This window comes from Delphinus delphis, chromosome 4, assembly GCF_949987515.2.
Source record: "Delphinus delphis chromosome 4, mDelDel1.2, whole genome shotgun sequence".
Lineage (NCBI taxonomy): Eukaryota > Metazoa > Chordata > Mammalia > Artiodactyla > Delphinidae > Delphinus > Delphinus delphis.
The window spans coordinates 28,681,817-28,704,686 of record NC_082686.1 but is presented as its reverse complement, the minus strand read 5'-3'; the positions used below and the strand labels follow the sequence as shown (position 1 = coordinate 28,704,686).

Below are 22,870 nucleotides of genomic sequence, written 5' to 3'. Positions count from 1 at the left end.
ATTTAAAGTCATGAAGTAAAACCAGTTAAAAACAACATAGCTAAACAAAATATAGAAAAAAGGTCATTAATAACTAAGAGACACTCAAATAAATACACTGAATGACTAAATGAAAAAAAAATGAAGAAACAGACTTGAAATAGGTTGACCATATCCATCTCCTAATACCCCTCTCTTATCCTTTCGCATTAAAATACTAGTTTTTATTTGAAAATTCACTTCCAAGAGGCTACTCCTTAACGCTAGATTTTTCCAACTGATAATGTGATACACAACAATGTAGTTATTTTGACATTTCCAAAAAGCTCAAAACCATGCAGTTAACTTAGTTTATCATGAGTAGATTTGACCCATTATGCTTTTCTTGTGTTCTCCCTATTCAATTAATTTAAGGAGAAAACCCATTTATATACCTGAGCTATGAAATGGTTGAATGATCTCATGATTCCTCTTTCATCCCTTGATTTTTTCTTTTTTTTGCTTTTACTTAATTTAAGAGTCAGGCTTCCCTGGTGGCACAGTGGTTGAGAGTCCACCTGCCGATGCAGGGGACGCGGGTTCGTGACCCGGTCCGGGAGGATCCCACATGCCGCGGAGCGGCTAGGCCCGTGAGCCACGGCTGCTGAGCCTGCGCATCCGGAGCCTGTGTTCCGCAACGGGAGAGGCCACAACAGTGAGAGACCCGCGTACGGCAAAAAAAAAAAAAAAAAAAAAAAAAAGACAATACAGATATGCACACAGTACCTGGAGTATAGCTGAAGGACATCTAACTCAGCGCGGCAGAGGGAGGTTGAACAGGAATGCCAGTGTTATAGTGGTTATGCTAAAAGAAATGGAGAAAATGACATTAAACTAAAGATGAATAGTAGATGGCTGGCCATGGAGGCAGGTAAAAGGGGGAGATCAGCCAGGTAGGGGAAGGGATATCTCCAGGTAAACAGACCACAGGACCAAGGACACAAACATGAGGAAAAAGTTATAGAAAACTGCAAGTAATTCAGTGTCGCTGAACCAGAGTTCCAGGGGGATGAAGCTGGATCATGGATGACTTGTACGTATTGTCAAAGCAGTTTGAAATTTAGTCTGTAGATAATGAGGAACAGCCTGATGTAGTGTTACTGACATCTTAAATAGCAGCTTTTTGTCAGTTCTTCAGAGGATGGGCTTGAAGGTGACAAAATTAGAAGCAGGAAGACTGTTTTGATGGTCCAGCCAGAATTGAGGTAGCGTAGATAAAAGGGAAAGAAGCTGAAAATGTTAAGAAGTACTTAAGCATTAAAATTATCAACTTATGACTGTGTAGATACGGAACTGTGGGAGATGAAGATGATTAAACAGGTAGTTTAGAAAGACGAGGAATTTTGAGAGAAGCTGACGTGTTATTAGGATCAAGGTGATGATGAGTGGTTGACAGAAAGTCGGATATATGAATCTAGAGCATGAGGATTAAGGCTGGGGTATATGGGTTGAAATAAGAGAACGGATAAGATCACCCCCTGAGTATTTAAAATGATAAATGAGTCAGGGATAGAATCCCGAGAAACACTGACTTTAAAGGATAAGTCATGTGCAGTAAGCCCATGGAAGAAGCAGGGAAGAGAGGAGAACCAGCAAAACACTGGGTTAGAGAAGACAAGTGTGCAAAAAATCAAAACAGACTGTTACCTCTGATACATGCTCATTGGATATGCTACATAGAACATTATTTGTGACCTTAGAGATGTCAGTGTATGTATTGTGAGGTAGTGGGAAAACAAGCAGATTGTAGTGAGTTCCTTTGAATAGGAGACGGATGTCTGGAAAGACGTTAGAATCTCTTTTGGCTTACACAGGCAGGAGGTAATGTCCCATCACCTGGGGTGATAGTATACTATGGGATGAAGCAAACACAGAGACAGAAGTGTCCAAAGTAAGCAATGTGCAGAGAAGTCTGACCCAGAGGTAGAATTATGGTTCAAGGCTAGGATTCCTAGCCTAACACAATGTGTCCTTATCTGAGAGAAAAAAAGGATTTCAAGTGGAGAACTAGTGACTGAAAAAAGCATTATCATTCGAACTTGAAAACAAAGGAACCACAAGCAGAACTAGTAGTAAGATTGACTTTTATTGTTGTCTCCTGCAAGTTACTCAGAAAAGATCCCTTAAGTATACCCAGATTAAAGGCAGATCAGGTTACAAAGAATGTATGGGGCTAGAATACGCAAGCAAGATCAAGTGACTCTAACAAAGGGAGAAGAGTGCGGGATAAGGAGCCCGGGAAGCAGAGAAAGGGATTGAAAGGAGAGAAACACGATGAAAGTGTTCAATCTGGCAGAAATATGCAAGAACATCATAACTAAATTGCCAGAATACATGTCAGGAAAGTAAATTATCCAAAGAAATAAGAAATGGACAAACCAAGAGAGATTAGCACTTCGGAAGTCAAAGATTTGTGAGAGCATCCATCTCAGGCACGCACAAATTACTCCATAAAGACTTGTTGAATGAATAAGCAAATTAAGAGGAAAAAATAAGATTTTTTTTTACTGTGGATATTGGCAACAGTTTTATTCTGTTCTACTTTAAATTAGGATGGTTAGATAATATCTATTTTTCATCTAAAATTTTCACTTTTAAACTGTGCATGAATTATCCCACACTTCCCTAGATGTGTTATTTTATAAAAGTGATCATTTTTACCCTGGAAAATTAAATGGAATCAGTGGAAGCCATTGATAAAAAACACTAAAAATTAGTTTTTTCTCTACTACTGCCCTATTTCTTAATGTCCTCTCTCAGCAGGAAAGGTATTAATCTGTTCAGTTTTATCCTAGAACCATATTTTTACATTTAATTAAAGACACAACACATGCACAAAGCATACCCTCACTAAAGGGCATACCTTAATAAAGACAGTATAACATGCTTCTATAACCTAGCAAAGTCAATCTATGAGAAGAATAAATTAAGGAATAATTTAGTAACTGCTAGAATAATCTGAGAAGATCTTGTCTGGAGGGCAAAACAATAGAAAAATAACTACAAAATGATTAAATCGAAAGGTATATTTTCAATTTAATAAAATGATAAGGAGAACTGGACTTTGAGTCAGAAGGAAAATGTTCTAGTTCTATGACTTACTTTGTAGTCTAGGACAAAACATTTTAGTGCATTTGTGTTTACGTTTCCCAGTTCTTGCTTCCGTTCCTTGCCCTCCTCATTTGCTATGCAGTAGCCATAATGATCTTTTTCAAGACATAAATCAAACCATATCACTTCCCTGCTTAAAACTCTCCAATATTTTCTTGTTACAATTGAATAAAATTAAACCCATTCCCCATGACCTTCATCACCCTACATGAACAGAGCCCTGCCTACCTCTCTGAACAGATGTCTTTCACTTTTCCCCACATTTACCATTCCTGGCTTGCTTTATGTTCCTTAAACCATACAAAGCTCATATGTGCTATTTGTCTGTCTAGAACACTGAGCCCCAGGTCCTCCTTTGGTTGGTTGGTTTTCATCATTTAGATGTCAACTCAAATACTACCACCTCAAAGATATCTTCCTTGATTTTCTACAGGAAAATAGTTAGCCCACCACCATCCATCTATCTCTTATCATATAACAATGACTTTACTTTATAAAACTTACCACTGTTGAAAATCATGCTTTCACTATTTAGTGTTTTATATGGGGTGTGTCTCACCTATACAACATTTCCTTGCCTATCTTATTCATCACTGAAATCTCTGGGTCATAACTGATGCTCAGTAAGTATTTGTAGAAGAAAGAAAAGAAGGAAGGAAAAAAGGAAAGGAATGGAAAAAGGAAAGGAGGGAGGCAGAAAGAGAGAACTAAATAAATACAATATTTGATAATAAAATGAGACAAAAATATGCAAAGGAATATTGGAAATAACCATCAAGATATTATTTAGATATCATAACATGCTTGAATACATTTAAATACCACACACTTGCTATGATTTAAAAGAACTCCATATACTATTGTTTTCATTTTCTTGAAATTTCAGTGAAACCTAAACAATGCAAATATTTTATGCATATGTGAGGGAGTGGGTGTGGATATACGTTTTAATTTTCATGCTTTATTTGGGTGAATATAGGGTATAAAGAAACATAAGAGACACCCCCAGAGCACCTTCAAGATGTCAGCATACCCATGTGCTACCCCTCTAAATTACATTTCTCCAGCTGGCTTGGTTAATTTTGAAGTGGATAAGCTAACAGTGCCATATCACACCCAAGCAGTATGAAACTGTATAAAAACACAATGAAATAGTGATAAACAATGGATTATTTCAGTGGCATATGGCAGAAACACAGTCAGGCCAACGTCAAATACAACCCTTGGATTCTGTCTAAAAATCAGTGCTTGAATTATAGACTTAGCATTCAAGGCACTCCTTGTAAGCAGTAAGCAGTTTTTCCAAAGAGGAGAAAAGGAGGGTCAGGTAAAGGAGAAAAAGAAAACACACTGGTCATTGGAGAAGAAAGATAAACTAGAATTAGTGAGTAGTGCATGCATGCCAATTTATAAAGGGCAATATAAAATGCATGACACATTCAACAGGATAAAATGGCAACAAATAGATTGATAAGTATGAAGGAAAATAAATATAGAGAATATCAGGGGACAGAGAGCAAAGGAGAAAGAAGATAAACAAACAAAATTTTAAAATGTCCTTCTATACTGTCTCTCTGGGTATAAAATTGAAATTTTTACACTAAAATGATGACCAAAATCCCATGTTGCACATTAAAGAAAGGTTAGAAATATGTTGCTAAAATCTGATCTCCACCATCCCTATGTAAAAAAACCCCTCTCCAGGACATGTCTTCCCCCTTTCTTCAATCCCCAACCATCTTCTTCTGGGGAAGGTATGCTTCAGAACAATGAGTACTCACTCCAAATTTCTGAGATTAAAGCTTCCATGTGAAGAACTCATAGTGTAGCCCACTTTTTGCCTCTTAATATCTTATTTATAAACTGTAGTTCAATGTCAACAAGACTTTTTCAGTAACAAGTGAGAGATTGCACACACTAATAATCCATAATAAAGTATTTTTTTCCAGAAGGAGTAGATTCTTGACTATTTGATGCCAGTGGTTACCCACATGTTTTCAAGTGAGAGTCTTGTTGATGCAGAGTTTCTTGATGATGCAAGCAATCTGAATAAGGTGAATTATTAACATATTGAAACATTTCAAAATAGTTTGTGACATCAGCAAGATGACCCAGCCCTTGTTTACCCATAGAAACACTGATTTACCAATGATGTATCAATCAGGATACCTTTATGAGAATTCCAGAATCCAGTTAAAAAGTTGCAGTGCAGCAGGTAAGAACAAAACCGAGAACAGCCACACTGAAATAAGTAAGAAGAGTAATTTCACTTTACTTGCATCAGCCTCTCCCTCAAGCCAGCACAGCTCAATACCAAGATAGAATGCTCCATCCCATGACTACTCCCTCAGAGGGAAAGTGAATAATGGAACATGCCTCCAATGTTTTGGCTTTCTGGAGAGCTGCATGAGGAACTGGTTTCTGTCTCACCTCAGGTGGAGGACTGACAAAACCAGTATATTTTATATGTCTAGAAACGTCTGAAAACAAAGAAAACCTTTGGGTAGATTGTTGTAGCCAGCACAGCTAAGTGCAATTGGGAAAAGCAGCCCAACCTTAGGATTCTACCTCAGGAGGGAGGGAGAAGAGTGGAGCATGTGTTCAGCTTTCCAGCTCTTTAGAGGACTGCTCAAGAGACTGGTTTCTGTCTCACCTCACTTGGAACACTGATGGAACCAACATAGTTTGGATGTCTGGGGACCATTCAGAACACAGGAGAGAGACGGGTGGCTTGCCACAGCTGGCACAGCACAGCATGATCAAGAGAAGGTGAATAACTTGAGGTTTCTTCCTCAGGAGGGAGGGAGAAGAGTGGAGTGTGTTTTCAGGGTTTTGGCTTTCAGAGGACTGCCCAAGTGACTGGTATCTGACTCAGAGCACTGAAAGAGAGCTGCTATACTCCTGAGGCCTTGAGGCAATGACAATAAAGAGGACTGGGTGGCTTGCTTCTGTAAAACTAGAGAACTTGCAGAGCCACAGACAGTCAAAATATTACAGACTCCTGAAAAAGAAATCAACAATTGAGAAATTGTCCATACAGGCCCAGAGAAGTCATATTGCCCAGAAAAAAGGTTTCAGAGGTCCTTGGAATCTCCAGTTGGCTAATTGGCGAGGGTCTTAGCCTCCATGAAGCCAGTCTGTAAAGACTGGGAGAGGTGGCTGCTTTTTCAAGTGCAAAAATCCCAGACTTCCCTGGTGGCACAGTGGTTAAGAATATGCCTGCCAATGCAGCGGACATGGGTTCAATCCCTGGTCTGGGAAGATCCCAAATGCCATGGATCAACTAAGCCCACACACCACAACTACTGAGCCTGTGCTCTAGAGCCCATGCTCTGCAACTACTGAGCCCACACGCTACAACTACTGAAGTCCAAGTGCTTAGAACCCGTGCTTGCAACAAGAGAAGCCACCACAATGAGAAGCCTATGCACCGCAACGAAGAGTAGCCTCTGCTCACCGCAACTAGAGAAAGCCCATGTGCAGCAGCAAAGACCCAACACAGTCAAAACTAACTAACTAAGTAAATAAAATTTATTTAAAGAACTTAAATAAAATTTTAAAAATCCCAACAAAAATATATAAAATATATGCAGAAAGAAGGAAACATGGCCCAATCAAAGGAACAAAAGAAATCTACAGAAAACAAACATAAAGAAACAGAGGTATATGACTTACCTGAAAAAGAATTTAAAATAACTGTCATAAAGATGTTTAATGGGCTCCAGAAAACAATGCATAAACAACATGAGAATATCAACAAAGCGATAGAAAATATTTTAAAAGAACCAAACAAATTTTGGAGCTGAAGAATATAAACCTGCACTGAAAATGTCACTATAGGGGTTCCACAGCAGATTTTATCAATCAGAGAAAGTGTAAGTGAACTTGAAGATAGGTCGTTTAAAATTATGCAACCAAAGGAAAAACAACAATGAAGAAGAAGAAGAAGGAGGAGGAGGAGAAGGGGAAGAATGAAAAAGAAAATCCAAGGGATTTATGGGACACTGTTAAGTAGATCAGTATATTCATTGTGGGAATCTCAGTAAGAGAAGGCAAGAGAAAGGGGTAGAAAGTTATTTTAACAAACAGTGGCTGAAAACATCCTAAATCTGGGAAAGGAATGGACAACCAGATTCAAGAAGACTAACAAATTCCAACTAGAATGAATCCAAAGAAGTCCAACCAGAGACATATTTTTAATCAAATTCTCAAAAGTCAAACACTAAGTAAGAAATAATTTTGAAAGGAGCAAGAGAAAAGAAACTCATCATACACAAGAGAACCTCCATAAGACTTGTGATATTGTGGCTTATAAGAAATATATATTTGGTCTTCATCCCTGTTTCTGGCATGTTGCACTCAAAACCCTTGGAATTTCCTGAGTGATGAAAGTCGTAAAGGTGTCTTTTTTATGTTAATGAGGTGACTTTTGGACCCCTAAGAATGGGGGTTTCCAGTGGAGCCAGCCATGTGATTAGAAGTTTAGAATTTTTAGTCCCACCCTTCAACATCCAAGGAGAGGAGAGGGACTGGAGGTTGAATCAATCACCAATGGCCAATGAGCTAATCAATCACTCCTATGTAATAAAGCCTCCATAAAACCCCAAAAGGATGGGGTTTGAAGATTCTTAGTTGGTGAACATGTGTAGATTCAGGGAGAGTGACACACCCAGAAAGGGCACAGAAGTTCCACAGCCTTTCCCCATATCTTGCTCTATGCTTCTTCCATCTGGTTCTTCCTGAGCTATATCCTTTTATAATAAACCAGTGATCTAGTAAGTAAAATAGTTCTCTGAGTTCTATGAGCTGCTCTAGCAAATTAATCAAACCTGAGGAGATCATGGGAACCTCTGATTTATAGCCAGTCAATCAGAAGTACAGGTAATAACCTGGTCTTAGACTGGCCTCTAAAGTTGAGGGAGATGATCTTGTAGAACTGAATCCTTAATCTGTGGGATCTGATGCTATCTCCAGGTAGATAGTGTCAGAATTGAGTTGAATTCTCAGACATGCTACTGGTGTTGAAGAATTACTTGGTGCTATGTGGGAAACAACCCCTCTCCCCCAACAACACACACACACCCATAGCTTTGGAATTGCTACCAGAACCAAAAGATTATAAGTGAATTTCTCAGCAGGAACATTACAAGCAAGCCAGGAGGGAGTGGTATGATATGTACAAAAAGCTCAAAGAAAAACCTGCCAATCAAGAATATCATTCCTGGCAAAGCTGTCCTTTAGAAATGAAGGAAAGATAAAGACATTCTGAGACAAACAAAATCTAAGAAAATTCATCACCACTAGACCTGGCTTAAAATAAATGCTAAAGGGAGTCTTTCAAATGGAAACAAAAGGGCATTTAACAGCAATACAAAAGTATAAATATTGCTGGCAAAGGTAGATATTTAGACAAATAGAGAGTGCTGTAATACTCAATGGTGTGTGTAAATCACTTTTAATTCTGGTATACAGGTTAAAACACAAACTATAAAAAATAAATATACCCTGTAAATCAACTATGCTCCAATAAATCTTTTTTAATAAAAATTAATAAATAAATAAACAAACCCAACAAATTGTGTAGAGTAGGATTGTACCTCAACATAATAAAGGCCAGGTACAACAAACTCAGAGCGAACATCATACACAATGGGGAAAGATTGGAAACTTTTCCTTCAAGATCAAAGATAAGACAAGGGTGCCCACTCTCACCATTTTTATTCAACATAGTACTGAAAGTCCTAGCTAGAGCAATTAGACAAGATTAATAAATTAAAAATATCCAAGTTGGAAATGAAGTAAAACTGTCATTATTTGCAGATGATGTATCGTATATATAGAAAATCCTGATGACTCAATGAAAAAAAAACTGTTAGAATTAACAAATTCAGTAAAGCTGCAGATATAAACTTAACATACAGAAATCAGTGGCATTTCTATACACTAACAACATTTCTATACACTAATAACAACAAAAAGTAATTTAGAAAACTATCCCATTTATAATAATAACATCAAAAACAATAAAATACTTAGGAATAAATTTAATTTAACCAAGGAAGTAAAGGATCTGTGCAATGAAAACTATAGGACTTTGATGAAAGAAATGAAAAAAAAAAACCACAAATTAATGGAAAGATATCCCATGTTCACAGATGGAAAGAATTAATATTGTTAAAATATCCATACTATCCAAAACCATCTATAGTTTCAATTCAATTTCTATCAACATTTCAGTGGCATTTTTCACAGAAATAGAAAAATATTAAAATTTGTATGGAACCACAAAAGACCTTGAATAGCTAAAGCAATCCTGAGAAAGAAGAAAGCTGAAGGCATTACACATCTGGATTTCAAACTATATTACAAAGCTATTGTGATCAAAACAGTATGGTACTGGCCAAAAAATGGACACAGATACCAATGAAACTTTTATCTTACACAATACACAAAAATCCACCCAAAATAGATTAAAGATTTAAATGTAAGACCTGAAACTATAAAACTCCTAGAAGAAAACATAGGGGAAACTTTTTATGACATTGGTCTTGGCAATGATTTCATGGATATGACACCAAAAGCACAGGCAACAACAATAAAATGGGACTACATCAAGCTAAAAAGCTGATGCACAGCAAAGGAAAGAATCAATAAAGTAAAAATACAATCTATTGAATGGGAGAATATATTTGCAAACCATATATTGGATAAGGGGTTGATATCCAAAATACATAAGAAATTCTGACAGCTCAACAGCCAAAATAAGTAAATAAATCTGATTTTAAGAATCAGCAAGGGGGCTTTCCTGGTGGCACAGTGGTTGAATCTGCCTGCCAATGCAGGGGACATGGGTTCGAGCCCTGGTCTGGGAAGATCCCACATGCCGCGGAGCAACTAGGCCCGTGAGCCACAACTACTGAGCCTGCACGTCTGGAGCTTGTGCTCCACAACAAGAGAGGCTGCGACAGTGAGAGGCCCGCGCACCGCTATGAAGAGTGGCCCCCGCTCACCGCAACTAGAGAAAGTCCACGCACAGAAACAAAGTCCCAACACAGCCAAAAATGAATAAATAAATAAATAAATAAGAATCAGCAAGGGACTTGAATAATCATTTCTCCAAAGAAGATATATAAATGGTCAACAGGTATGAAAAGATGTTCATCCTCACTAATCACAGAAATGCAAATCAAAGCCACAATGAAATATCACCTCACACCTGTTAGGATGGCCATTATAAACACACAGACACACATAAACACACACACACACACACACAAACACAAACACACTCTAACCAATGTTGGTGAGGATGTGGAGAAATTTGGACCCTTATTAGTCAGAATGTAAGATGGTGAGTTGCAATGGAAATCAGTATGGAGTTTCCTCAAAAAGTTAAAAATAGAACTACTATATGATTCAGTAATCCCACTTCTGGATATTTATCCAAAAAACTGAAATCAGAATCTCGAAGAGATACTTGCACTCCCTGTTTATTGCAGCATTATTGACAATAGCCAAGAGGTGGAAATAACCTAAATATACATTAACAGATGAATGGATAAAGAAAATGTACATATATATATATATATATATACACACACACACATATATATATATATATACACACACACATATATATATATCACAGTGGAATATTGATATTCAGCTATAAGAATAAAAGGAAATACTATCCTATGCAATAACGTGGATAAATCTTGAGGACATTATGCGAAGTGAAATAAACCAGTGAAAGAAGGGCAAATAATACATGATTCCACTTTTATGTAGTGGAGTCACTTATATGACTATCTAAAATAGTCAGACTCACAGAAACAGAAAGAAGAATAGTGGTTGCCATGGGCTGGTGGAAGGGGAAAATGGAGAATTGCTGTTCAACAGATTTAGAGTTTCAGTCATGCAAGATGGAAAAGTTCTTGAGATCAGCTATACAACATTGTCCTTATAGTTAACAATGCTGTTTTGTACACTTAAAGTTCTGTAAAAAGAATACATCTCAAGCTATGTGTCTTTTTCCACAATAAAAAAATAATTTGTAACATTCACCAAAAAAGAATTTCCTTACTTTATTTATAAATATGAAAGGACCTTTTAATCTATAGCTTATTTTTATTTATATACACAGTTTAATGATTTAAAAAGTAATCATTGCAGGGGCTTCCCTGGTGGCACAGTGGTTGAGAGTCCGCCTGTCAATTCAGGGGACACGGGTTCGTGCCCTGGTCCAGGAAGATCCCACGTGCCGCGGAGTGGCTGGGTCCGTGAGTCATGGCCGCTGAGCCTGCGCGTCCGGAGCCTGTGCTCCGCAACGGGAGAGGCCACAACAGTAAGAGGCCCACATACCGCAAAAAAAATAAATAAATAAAAATAAATAATCATTGTAAAATTAAATTATCTTGGCAAATACGGCTTCTTACAGTAGGAAATATTTACCTTCATACAGTGACTGAAAAACAAAGATTTCCTAATCTCAACTCACTGCTCTCTAATAATAATATAAAATTATAAATTAAAACGTTCAACTCCTATCTGAAGCATGAAACTCCAGAGCCACTCCATATTAGGGGGAAAAATATGTGGTTAAAGCTAAGATTCAAATTTTATCTCCCTGGAGGAGCTTCTGTCCTCAGAGAACCCACTACCAATATAAATCATAATACAATGATAACCAAAGGGACTTCCACAGATAATGACATTTATTGCATTACCTCTGAAATGCCCCAGCCTAATGGAGAGTAACCCCAAAGCATATGTATACTGCAGATCATTGTACTTAAAAAGTCAAATGTGTTTTGTCCATATTTTAAAATGTTGCTACTTACACACCAAACATGGGTTCCACTGTCCACTTCTCTCACACAGCCTTTCACACAACATAAAACCTTTAATCATGGTATTAGTATACTCTTCCAAGCAAATGAAATGATGACTTGCTCACATCCCTGCTTTTCCCATATGATCATGGCAAAATGAGATATGGGCAATTAACTGGTTAGCCCAATTCAGCATGGAGTCTTAATAAAATTGTGAAGAGGGAGGAGTCTGTGGTTCATGTAGAAAATTTGGGAAGAGCTCATTGTGAGGCTAATGAAAATATTCATTTATTCATCTCTATGAGGTCAGGAAAAGCATGTTATTCTGGTCTTCACTATGTCCCCAACACTCTGAAAGTGTTCAGTAAAAATTCCTTGAAGGAATGAGTGAAGCCATGCCCAAGGTTATATGGATCTAGTCTGGAAAAGGGTAATTAAGCAAAAGTACATGCCTGACACTATATTAAAATACCAAGCAAACAGCTCTTTATCGCCATAAGAGTCTTCGTTATGGTCAACATTATGAAATCTACAATTCAGAGCCAGTCTCTCACTGTAATATTTATTTAAGTGTTCACATAGAATTTATTCACTTATGTTTTCTTCATAAAAGGCACTATTTAAAACTTGTTAGCTGAATCCAGAAAATTAACGACTATTTCATTTTCCAAATGACAAAGTACACTTTAAACATATACAGTGCTGTATGTCGATTATATCTCAATAAAACTGGAAGAAAAAAAACAGTTCATGGAGAAAGACTGCTGTAGTGTCTGAAATTGTATAATATATAAAACATGCAGCCAACTTTGCTCTAAATAATCTGAAAACAAATTTATATTCAGGGTTTAAGCTTAAACCTTAATCTTACCAAAGATTAAATATATCCTGTGGTCCAGTAGTCTGTGTTCTGTAAATCTTTCTTTAAACAATCTCAAATGAATGAATTTATTCTCACAATTTGTGCATTGTTAGAATTGTCCAGTAATTTCATCTTAAGTAAATAACTATATTTATTTATGCCAGTAATGTTATAAACCTTTATCATTCTTCCTGAAATCACTTAGCTGGACTTGCCCACTCATTTTTAACAGATGGCCTAGCCTCCTACCTCACAGAGAAAATAGCAACCATCAGTCACAAACTCCACCCCCTACATTATCTGCATGTTCCCCATCCTTCCAAAGATAACACCTCTATCTGTATTCTCGATTTCATCTTCCCCTCCCTTCCCTTTTCCTCTCTTCATGGGTTCTTTCAATAACTGCTTATCGAGTGCCTTCTAGTGTCAGAATATTCAAAGCTGGGGATACAGTGTTAACCAAAACAGATGAAGGCCCTCTCCTCATGGATTTTCCATTCTACTGTGTCCTCCAAGCCCTTGTTAACGTTCACCTCCTTTTTCATCTTCAATATATCCTCTCTTGGTGACTCTTCTCTTTCAGCTTACAAGCCTATGTAACTCATCTTCACACTAAACATGCATCTTCTCACTTTGCTGATCCCGAAGGTATGTGTCTCCTTCCCATACTGCTGCAATCTACAATCAGCTGCAGTTTCTGTCTCTCCTTGCGCTACCTTTATTCACTCCTCACTGCACAGCAATTTTACTTTTGGTCTCTTACTCTAGTGAAACATTATTTATCCTCAGCCTTTGACTTAGTCCTACTTCCTTTGAATTCTCATGAATTCTAGGACAGAATGTAGTTTATTCTCTTTTTGCTGCCACCTGTTCCTCTGCCTGCACCTTTACTGCTGGAGTCCCCAAGATTCCTACTTTGGCCCTCTTTTCTCATTCTATCCATTTTTCCTGAATCATCCTACCTATGGTTTCAACTTCTACCTATGTGCCAATGACTCCAAAATCCTATATATTCAGACCCTCCTAAATACCTTATCTACATTTTCAGGTAGCCAAAAGACATTCGCTCTTAAATGCCCACCAGCATCACATGCTAAAGAGATGGTACTTACTGCTACAGAGTAGCATAAAGAAAAGTATTACCAGCTATGGAACAGAAAAGCTCCAAAATGCCAGTGATTTAGTGAAATAGAAGTATTTTTCTTGCTTATATAAGGTTCAGTTGGTGTTGGTGGTGGCAGTGTAGTGCAGGGGTAAAGCTTAGGTCCCCCGACCTAAGTTTCTAGAGACTCTTTTATTTTGTGGCTTCCAAGGTCATCCAGCAGGGCTTCATCTGGCCTGCAGCTGGGAAGGGAGCTCATTAGATGGTGCGGAAGGCTTTTACGCACCAGTTCTAGATGTGGTGTATTTCACTTTTACCCATATTCCAAGGAACAGAATTCAGTCATATGGTCCCATGTAGATACAAAGGGCTTGGGAACGATAGTCAAGCAGCCACTTTCCAGCTGTATGAGGGCAATGCAGATTTCCAATAGACAGCTAGCATCTCTGCCACAGAAGTCATGGGTGACCTCTGCAGAGACAGACTTTTGTTTCCAGTCAGTTGAATAAGGACTGGGAAGTATGAAAGTGGAGACTATCTGGGCACTTCTCTTTCTGGAAGCACAACTAGAGGTGCTAATTTAATTTAATGTTTACAGAACCAAAACTTGTTTGTTAAGGCAAGGAAAGAGCTTGGAAAGCAACTGGCCTCTCTGTCTTCTATCTTTATTCCTTTAATCCAAACTTTGCATAATTACCAGAATGTCATAGGTTTCTTCCCTAATTTTTTCCTCTGTAAATGTATAGAATTAGTTTTCTGGTAATAAAAGTAACAGATTAATCTTTCTGAAACTCAGTTAAGCATTTCATTCCCTGTGTTAAGACATTTAACAATTTCCCCAATGATTCTAAGATAAAATATAAGCACGTACTGGGTCATGAAAGCCTTACAACAGGATGCCAGCCAACCTTACCTATCTCACTGAACTCACTTGTCTCCCATCAGTTCAGCAGCATTCTAGTCTCCCTAAGGTTGGAAGAAGCCAACAACAAAGAGGATGCTGGGAATATCCTTCCTATGAGGTTTTGAGTTAGAATCAACCATTGAGAGGCACCATACAAGACTTGGAAGGTAGAGAGAAAAAGAGGGCATTATTCCTCAGATATTGCAAGCAGGTGCTTGGGTGGTTATGAGATCTGAAGCACCTTCTGAGTGGCTCTTCAGAATCATTCCATAGATATTCCGCACTACAGTTATCTTTATCTCCCCAAGGCCTTCCAATGAATATAAGCTTCTAATTCCCTGAATTAAACATTTCAACCTTGAAGTTTAGAAAGTGTCTGAAATTTTCCTGAACAAACATTGATATACCCACCCAAGTGGACACACGCACACACACAAAAACACACCCTACGCTCCAGCCAAACCGAAATTCTTGCCGTTACTAAAATCCAGTTCATTGTTTTGATAGCTGTTGCTCTCTTTGCATGGTGCAAATTTTCCCTGACATTTCTGCCTGAAAAATTCCCACTATCTTTCAAATTCACCCATCATCTTCTAACTGAAACCTTCCCTGCTTCCCCCAGTTACTGATACATTCTCCATGGGAAGCCCATAACATCTTGTTCATACCTCTCACAGGGTGCCTAAAACATTGTTTCCATACCCCACCTTGTCGAGAAGAATCATGTTTTGTTATACTTTGTGGCCTCAGTTGCTAGTGCAAAGACTGTCACATAGTAGGCTTTCAAAAACATGGGTTATAGGTTCCACTTTTGAAAAAAAGGTTCCATTTTGAAATAAAATGTCATTAATATAAATGAACATTTTCTTCACAGCATACTCTCAAAATTGAGAGAGTAAACTTGTATGTGAGGAATGCATCTAAGGCTCAATGAAGCATCTTGGGAGCCCCTCTCTCCTGGAGTACGTGAACATGAACGGACAGATAAGCAAGTTATCCTGCCCGCTCCCCGCCCCCACTCCACTTGCCTTTCTCCTCTCAATCTCTTTATCACTCACAGATGTAATTATTCCATATACTGGCATCCTAGGAAGCAGGTTTTATCCCAGTTCCTGACTCCAGGATCCTCATAAATTTCGCTCCCAAACACCTGCTGTAGAGGAAAGGGCTCCTCCATGTCGTCACATGAATGACACTGCATGGCTGACCTTCCCACAGGAGATGCCCTGGTTGCCCAGGCAAGTGGCACCACCTGCCGTCTCAGTGGCAGCCTGGGTGCAGGGGACCGTACTCCAGCCACATGTGCAAGGCAGGAGCAGCACAGCCAGGAGAGGAGCCCCAGCTGCAACGTCAGTTTCCCCTCATTAACACGGGGTCAAAGTGACTCTGCTATTTCAAATGGCTCCTCTTTAATTAAACTGATGCCCGCTTCTGTGTCTTGCCCTATCCCAGGAATTTTCAGACTGCTTTTGAAGTCAAAGACAGAGGAAAAAAACTAATCTGATGAGCTCTTTTGCTTGGTTTTAATTTCCATGAGAAGCTTTATTCAGATGAAATACTTTTAAACATTTTAAACAAAAGTTACAACCACTTGATTCAGCAAATATGGCATTTATTGGCATTGGCTTGACCAGGGTTGCCTTAGGAGCTAGAGTAGACTGATAAAACAAGATAAGCACGTTCCTTGCACTCTTGGAGCTTAGAGTGGGGTTTTATTGAAGGGTTTTGGGAATAAATAAAAGAATAAACGTGCAATATAAGAGCAAGTGCTATGAAGAAAAACAGAGCGGAGCAAAAGTATAGAGAGGGCCCATGGGGGTAGATGGAACACACTCTTCAGGCCGGCGTGGTCCAACAACGCCACTGTGATGCGGAGCCCTCAGTGTCAAAATCTGAATGCAGTAAGGGAATAAACCAAGAAAGTATCTATGGGAAGAGCATTCCAGGCAATGAGAAGAGAAAGGCCTGGGGTAGTAGAGTCTGGAGTGTTCAAAGAACAGCAAGAGGGCTAATGCGGCTTCGCGTGAGAGGTGGGAGACGAGCTGGAGAGGTGAGCAGGGACCAGGTCACTTAGAGATTTGCAGCTGAAGTCAAGGCTTTAGTGCGAGCCTAAATTTCTATGACACTTGTGACAGGACTTTAATTAGGGCCATGCTCAACGTTCCTTGCTCCTCTTGGGGAATGAAAATAAATTAGCCAATCTAGAAGGAGTAAAACCAAGAAAGTTATTCCTGGTGCCAGTTGTTCTGTAATTTGTTATGCTATCTATTTTCTAAAAGTAATTACCTTGTTAAAACATCTCATTTATTTACACCCAAAGGACTTTGAATAAACTGAAGTTAAATGGGTGTGAGTGTTTTTACAAAGTTGGGGGAAATTCCTTAGCCTGTGGTAGAAGAGATTTTGCCAATGCCCTTGTGAAATTCTTTTAACTTCCTGGGAATGCAGTCATGTTTTTAGATTTTTGATTAAACCTTAGAAGATGATCTACTGTTTTACATATGAGAACACTGTGACTTTTGCAGAAGTCATGCAGGTCACGGTGGCTGTTCCAGTCAGATTTTGTCAGCACTTCAGGATGTGGGGTGGGCTTGGGAGCCAGATACACCCGGACTTACAATCCATCCATATTCCTTCTGCTACTCTGAGCCTCAGTTTCCCCAAATTGGTTGATAATTGGAATCAAATGTAAACATCTAGCCTACTGCCTGGCACATCACATGCACTTTAAACTAGTATTTCTGTCTCTTTAGTACCAGTCATTACACTTCATGAAGCTGGTGAAAAAGAACATTGCTATACTTCTTCTCTGCAGAATATTCCCCAAGGCCACAGCGTATTTTGTTTTCTCCATTAACTTTTCCCTTTCTCTTACCATGTCTCTTAGAAGCTAAGTCAGAGTAAGAAAAACCCTCCCTTCTCCCCAAATATAACAACCTTCAAACAGAAATAGGCCGCTCTTGTAAGCAGGACCTCTGCCACATCATATACACAACAGACACATGGACCCCAAACCTATCTGGCAGGATTTTAATACCTATTATTGACCCTTCTAGACCCACATGCCGCTACATTTTGGTTTGAAAGACATTTCTACACATGTAAATTCACTCCCATTGATGGATCAACCACTTAATCTCAAAGTACGTTACGTGAGTGCTATCTGGTTCTAGGATTCATAGTGGCAATTTGTAACTTGAAGAAAGAAAAATATACAGTGGCACCTAGCAGATATTTATCTCTGGCTTCTTATGTGACAAAACCCTCTGGAACTTTTGTAGTTGCTTCAAGCTTCTAAGCTCCCAGGGAAGCATCTTTGAACAGCAACAAACTTGCTGATATAAGGGAGAATTCTTGGGGTTGTTATTCCAGATTTCATGAATCATCAACGATCTGAGGTAAACCCAAGGTTTACCAACTGGCAGTTTTGTTCATTTGCTTCCAATTCATTGTCACCATTATGTAAAAATGGCCCACCCTACACAGGATACATACCTAACTGCCTATTTGGTCATGAACTGCCCCCGGCAACTAGAGCCTCAGCCCAGTGCTGGGCTACATATTAACTTTTGGCATTGCTCCTAAGTCTATTCTTGTCACAAACTCATAGTATAAATCATTTTCAGTTTATTAAAATTCAAAGCACGAATATTAAAAATTTAAGTATCAAAATTGCAAGAAATTTAAGAAATTAGAAATTTCTTAACAATGTCAAGGTGTAAAACCCATTTGCTCTCTCCCATGGCCTTTGGTGCTCTTTCCTTCTAAGCAGGGGTGCTTGGGGGAACTTATTTCAGAGTCAGATTCCCTGGACTTCAAAAGATTCCATGTAGAATATTGGAGGTTTTGAGGAATATATTTTCCTGCTTTTCCCAATGAGGTTCTAAGAAACTAGCAGACTGGCTAGAGCTGTATTGAAGAAAACAAGTCAGAAAAGAGAATTAGAAATCCACTGTGACATCATGGAGAAAAGGGAAAGTAACGCTTTTCATTATCATCTTTTTCCCTCTTCTTTGATCAGAATTCTTTTCATCTCCTCTGAAACTTCCACTTGCTTCTATGCTTCCAAAGCCCATGTCTACTGTATCTTACATGTAACCTTGCCACGTTCAATAAATTGAACAGAGAATGTTTTTTTTCAATGTCTCCATTTACAGATTCGAGTTTTGACCTTTCGCTTATATAGTAATATCTGGTATTATATACTCGGTATTAATAAATAGTAACCACTATTATGATAACCAATTCATCAATATCATCTTCATTAGAATTAGTGATAATTACCATCAATAGGAATTACATAACGTGAAAGAAATAACTGTCATCTGTAAGAAACAATATCCTACTTTGCTGAAAGATTTCCCACCTTCACAATGAAATATATTTCTCCTTCCCCATGAAAAGGAGATAACAAACATTTTTGAATAGACATAGCCTTATTCAGCGTGGACAATTATACCACTGACAAAAGTACTTTACTACATTTTGGGATAAAGTTTTAGCAGATATTTCCTATTTCATTCAGTAGATGAAGCATGGGTATTTGGTTCAGTAGATGAAGCATGAGATTTAAATCAGGATTAAAAAAATTTCCCCTGAACATTTCACTTCCAATGGAAACATTTGAATGTTAACAATTCATTTCTTCTTTGGCTCTCCATTGTCACCAGACCCTCTTACTGTCTTATGTCTAATATTTATAGGGTCATATTTAGATAAAGCAAGAAAATAAATAAGAGATTAAAAACAAACTCATCATTGCATGGTACATATAAGGAAATGTCCTAAGTATCATTGATGACCAGGCTCCTTTCTTTCCATGCCACTTTTTTTCTCAGGTTTCTACTCTATGCACATTATTTGATGGGATAAGTATAAAATATTTATAGTAACATGTATATTACAGGTATCTCCAGAGACATGAAGCAGCAAATGTGTGCTTTTTCATAAATAGAAAAAAATAAAAATAAAACAAACTAAAGCAGTGGTTTCCAAAGCGTGGATGCTGGACTAGTAGTAATATCATTACTAAGAACTCATTAAAAATGCAAATTATCCGGCTTCCCTGGTGGTGCAGTGGTTGAGAGTCCGCCTGCCGATGCAGGGGACAAGGTTTCGTGCCCCGGTCCGGGAAGATCCCACATGCCGCGGAGCGGCTGGGCCCGTGAGCCATGGCCACTGAGCCTGCGCGTCTGGAGCCTGTGCTCCACAACGGGAGAGGCCACAACAGTGAGAGGCCCACTTACTGCGAAAAAAAAAAAAAGAAAGAAAGCAAAGACATGTGCATCCATGGAAGTCAAAATGCCATTACTTAAATGCTACCTACATGTTCATAACTATTCCAAAATGAAATAAAAATTCATTTAGGTAAGCTAAGAGAATATCACTTAAAGATGTGTGGTTGGCAGAATTCTGGCTCCTGTAATATTTGTTCATTACTCCCAGGAATATATTAGATTATATAGCAAAAGGAACTTGGAAGGTGTAATTAAGATCACTAATCAGCTGACTTTAAAATAGGGAGATTATCCAGGTAGACCTAATCTAATCACATGAGCCCTTAAAATCAGAGATCTTTCTCCAGCTGGTCACAGAAGAGAAAGTCAGTCAAAGCAGGAGAAGGATTTGACCTGCTACCGTTGGCTTGAAAAAGAAGGGGGTTAAGGAAATGGGGACCTCAGTCCTACAACTGGATTCTAAAAACCACCAGTGAGCTTGGAAGCAGACTCTTCCCCAGAGCCTCCAGGTAAGAGCCCAGGCTGTCTGGCACCTTGATTTCAGCCTTTAGAAGGTGCTGAGCTGAGAGAACCTAGCTGAGCCATGTTATGCCCAGATTCTGACCTCACAGACGATAAGATAAGGAATGGGTGTTGTTTTAAGCTGCCGAATTTGAGGTAATTTGTTATGGCAGCAACAACAAACAAATACTAGCTGTTAACTTAAAATGCTGTTGCAAGTCACCCACATTTTGCAATGAACCTGCTACTTTTGATGACAAAAGAACCACTTGAAAATTTAACGTTCAGAACATGAGGTCTTCCCTAGTGAGCTTTTGTAATGGTCAGATTATCTGAACTATCCCTTTGGCTTCCTAAAGGCAGTCACTCCTTCAGTACATTTGTCTTGAGGGCACACTCACTTTCCTTTTAGGCTAGATAGCAGCATCTAATATTCATATATCAATCTCTGGAAACTAGAAGGATGTGCCTACCTTTTTTCTTTGCTCTCCTCCTTCAGAGGAATCTTTCTGTGTAAAGCGAACTTAGTTCATGGGTTCAGAGAAGAGCCACAGCTAGCCACATTGCCATATCTTGATGGGCTTTAATCTATGACATATTGTCAAACCCCAGCATTTAAAGGAAAACAGAGTCTTTCAAATGTGGGTTCAGTCATTTTTCACTTTGCACACATTTAATTTAATTCTTTTTATTTAAGGGAAGCATGAAGAGGGCTCCTCATAAGTTTATGATATTACCCACATAGTGAAGTCCCCAAGCCCTTGAAGAAGCCAGTTTAACAAGGAGACTCTGGGCAAAGGTGACAGGTGGTGTATTAGTTGCTAGGGATGCTATAACAAAGTACCATAGACCAGGTGGCTCAAACAACAGGAATTTATTTACTCATGGCTCTAGAGGCTAGAAGTCCAAGATCAAGGTGTCAGCAGGGTTAGTTTCTTCTGAAGGCCTTGTAGGTGGCTGTCTTCTCCCTGTGTCTTCACAGGGTCTTCCCTCTGTGTATGTCTGTGTCCTAATCTCCTCTTCTTATAAGGACATCAGTCATATTGGATTAGGGTTCACTCCAATGACATCATTCAACCTTAATTATTTTCTTAAAGGCCATATCTCCAAATACAGTCCTATTTTGTGGTACTAGGAGCTAAGACTTCAACACATAAATTCGGGGTGGGGGGGGGGAGAGGGAGACACAATTTAGCCCATAACAAGTGGCATTCAGTTACTTACTTCAGGAGTATAGCTCATCTATTCATGGCTACCAATGGTCCTTCCAGACAGAGCATCAGAACCTTTCTCACTTTTGTCAAGGGGCTCCAGAAGCAGTTTATCTCCTATGTAAGGCCAGAAAGGATAAAAGCTATATTTGCAAAAATTAGGTAATAGGAAGTGATAGAGCCATGATAAAGCAAAGTCTGCTGATACAAAGCCCAGTGACCTTCCTATTGTGTTGTACCATTAGTTCTGCTTTACAACAAAAAGCTTCTCAAGAAACCATTTGCATTCTCTTTATATCATAGTTACTAAGACATTCCATTAAATTATAAAAACATTAACATTTATCCATTCAACTGTTTATCTCTCTTGTGTCCTCTCCATGCTTCCTGAAGTATCCATAATGGAGAGGATTCAATTTTATTTAATTTCATGTATTTCACTGAACATAAAAGCTAATTAAAATAATGCTTGACATTGATTTCATCAGTATGGCAGACACTGTAACTGAGTGGTTTACGTGCATTATCTCGTTAAACTCACAATAATCCTGTGAGCTAAACAAATGTCAGAAATGGGAACTGAGGATTAGAGGTTCAATATCTTGCCAAAAGTCACACACCAGTATATAACAGAGCTGGGTCTATCAAGATATATACAACTGCCACTCTGATGGTGATTAGCTTCAGAATATGATAGGCAAAAGTTCTATCACAGAATGAAGAAAAGTGGCATCATAATTCATGAGTTCCAATATATAATGAAAAAATATATTGGCAAGAGGTAACTCACTAATTGTATTGCTATATAATATAAGCTCTGGCCATCAATCTGTCCTTACAAAGTTTGGACACTTCTGCATGTGAAACAAATCATGGGTTTTTAGAGGTGGAAAACCCCTTTCTATTTTGTACCAAATTATAAGATCCTCTAGAAACATTATGTACAAATATCTAAAATGGAATTAAGAATAGAATAGAATTTTCAGACAAGAGGCACACTACTCCGGTACTCAGGTCAAAATCATTAATGTAATGGCTATGATTACCTACTTCAGAGACAACATGAAAAAGGAATGGGCATTTTCAAGAGGAA

General features: G+C 38.5%; 1 long non-coding RNA gene across 1 annotated transcript; it reads right to left on the bottom strand.

The window, feature by feature from the left end:
- Nucleotides 1-486: 486 nt before the first annotated feature.
- On the bottom strand, nucleotides 487-21,813 carry LOC132424010 (uncharacterized). Its single transcript, XR_009519155.1, has 3 exons — nucleotides 21,791-21,813; nucleotides 745-823; nucleotides 487-643 (listed from the first exon to the last, which is right to left on the bottom strand). It is a non-coding gene; the product is annotated as an uncharacterized lncRNA (long non-coding RNA).
- Nucleotides 21,814-22,870: the final 1,057 nt, after the last annotated feature.